This window comes from Panthera onca, chromosome A2, assembly GCF_046562875.1.
Source record: "Panthera onca isolate mPanOnc1 chromosome A2, mPanOnc1 haplotype 2, whole genome shotgun sequence".
In the NCBI taxonomy this organism is placed as follows: Eukaryota; Metazoa; Chordata; class Mammalia; order Carnivora; family Felidae; genus Panthera; species Panthera onca.
The window spans coordinates 77,048,421-77,051,474 of NC_138340.1; positions in this window are offsets into that span (position 1 = coordinate 77,048,421).

Genomic DNA, 3,054 nt, shown 5'->3' on the forward strand with positions numbered 1-3,054 from the left:
TCTCCAAATAGACCGCATAAGGTAGGTACTAGGTTTAACCCCATTTTGGGGAAAAACAAATCAAGGTCCAAGGAGGATAAGTAATTAGTCTGTTATGTAGTTGCAGGTGGCAGAGCCCGAATTCAGTCTAGATGGTCCAACTCCAGAGCCAGGCTCTTAATCATTAGGAAATATTACCTCACAAAATAAATGAACACCTGTCTAAACACCGATCTAGCCTAAGGCAGGACTAAACTCAGGAACAATATAGCTGTGTTCTACAGATTTGTTTCAAAGTCGGTAATTCAGTACTGTACATTGAAAATGTACCCAGAAGAGCTTTTAGGAAACAGGAATGTCCGGAATCAAATAAACTTAATATTACGCTCGCATTATGGCTGTACATGTATGTGTACTTTTGTAATCCATTTTCCAATGTAATTCCCTTTTTTTCTGACCACTATCCTTTGGAAAAGAATTTAAGAAGTTTTTTGAGGAAAATTTAGGAATGACTACCAAGAACAATTCCTAGAAGAGTTAAAATGTAAGCTTCTATAGGTCAGTGACCATAACTATTTTGTTCATCAGTGGATACCCATATCTCACATATAGTGCTTAGTTGATGTACATAAATTTATTACATTATAATATATATTTATTATCTTACATATTTATCCTTCCACAAGTACCACCATCATCTCTTGTGTAAATTATTAAAGCCCTCTGACTGGTCTATCTTTACCTTCTTCCTCTGTTCCAAACACACAGCCAGAATCCTCCTAAAAAGAGCCAGATCATTCCACACCTTTGCTCAGAATCCCAGGATGGCTTCCCAGATCAGAGTAAGGTCAAAGTTTACGATGGCCCAGAAAGCCTGTGATCTCATTCCCTCTGTTATTACCTCTGACCTCCTCTTCCTGCTCATCTCACTCATTCCATTCCCATTTCCTTGCTGGTCCCCAAATATGCCAGGTGCAGCCCCCATTTTAAGACTTTTACAGACTATGTCTGCTTAGAAAAGTCTGCCCCCGGTTACCTACGTGGCTAACTCTCACCCACTTCAAATCGTGGGTCAAATGTCATCTCTTCAGTGGATTCTACCCAGACCTAATTAAAACTGCGAACCTCCTTCCACCCCATTATCCTTATTTTTCCTTCATGCCATAGGATTTTATCGTACTCCTAACATGTTAGGTAACTTAATGAAATTTGTTGATCGTCTATCTCTAAAGACTTGTGAACCCCAGGTGCTTAGAATGCTGGCACATACCTGAACGAATGAGTGCATGAGTGAATGATTTATATCCCATATGGTATGTGCTCATGTTTATGAGGTGTCGGTCATGAAGTACTCCCATTTCCCATGAATTAGGATGCTAAACCAGAGCATGGAGCCTACTTAGTTATCAGCTCTGTAACTGATTACTGATAACATACACCAAAATTATAACTACTTATTTCTGGAAGGGAAATATTCATTGCAAGGGGATCTATAGCTTTATTCGTAGCATTAACATATTACGCTTCCCCCAAGAGATTTATTACTTACGTAACTGAAGTGCCAATTGTAAAACAAAAGATTTTAAGTTTTCAAAGTTAACACTTGGGAAGAAAAGTAAAAGGGAGCAGAATCTTTCACTCTGAAGGCAAAAGAACAATTTTAAAGGAAGATTAATAGAAATGGGCTTAATGCAACATGAAGTTAGTGCTTACAACTACTTGGAATGGAAACGGAATATTCGGAGTACCAGAATCGATTAACATTTCAAAATACCAAATTTTTTAAGACATGGTCCTGCCCAAGTGTGAGACCTAAACCCATGACCTAGCATTGTTCATTTCAGTTGTGGGATTCTGTACTGCCTAAAAAGTCTTAATTCTTAAAGATAGGGAGATGGGAAAATTAAGCTTTTAACACTAAAATCCTGCCCTCGGAATTGTCTTAGCACTTTTCCCCTCAATGGTAGAAAACTGAAGGGGCATGAATCAAAAAAAAAAATGTTTGAAAATCCAAATGTTTTTATTAGTATCACTATCAAGTATTTTCACTGGCTTATCTCTCTGTCCCCTCGAAGTGAAGTATATCCAATATTGCTTTATTAGACTGTGCATATATTGTAATAAGTAAATGCTACTTAGTTTCTAGGCCAAAATTTAACAGATTAGTTACAAACCAGTGAAGAAACACAAATCTACTTTGGTCAAAATAGAGTATGATTATGTAAAACTTCCTCAATTGACATCAATATTTGGTGGCTAATCTAATAATTAGAAAAGTATATTTTTTGTTCTTGGTACTTGTGATTTTTTTCCATGTACAGCTGACCCTTGAACAACAGGGGTTTGAATTGCACGGGTCCACTTACTTATACACGGAGTGTTTTTCTACACAGAACTGTATTTTCTCTTCATTAGAACTTTTAGTAACACCTTTTCTAGTTTCATGGTAAGAATACAGCGTAGGATACATATAAATATATATAAGATATACTAATCAACTATGTTATCGGGCTATTATTAAAGTTTTCAGTGAGTCAAAAGTTATACATGGATTTTCATCTGTGCAGGGGGGCCAGCACCCCGAATTCTCACGTTGTTCAGGGTCAACTGTACTTATAACATAGGACCTTTCCAAAATTTTCATGACATAGGAAGGACTATAGAACTTTTCAAAAAAAGAGGTATGATACCCTTCCAGTATGTTAGAACAGAAGTCAGCAGCTCTGTATACCTCATAAAGTCACTTAATTGTGCGTTTAAAAATACGTTCAAATGTCTTTTCCATTTACGTCAGTGGTATCGAGTTAGTATTTACACAATGATTTTGAGCAAATGATTTTTACAGGGCAAAACAGATATAGTTTCTTATGGTTTTTGCAACTGATATTTCCCAAATACTAGGTTATATTGTGAACGGGCACGCCACTGAAGAAACACTAACATTCGACTTGCTGGTTTCAATCTCAACAAAAGTGAAGCTAATTTTACTATAAAAGTTGTACCGACACAGACACACAGAAAATTTTGCATTCTCCCAAATGTGTCATCAGTAGGTAAAAATCCACCTAGGCAAAA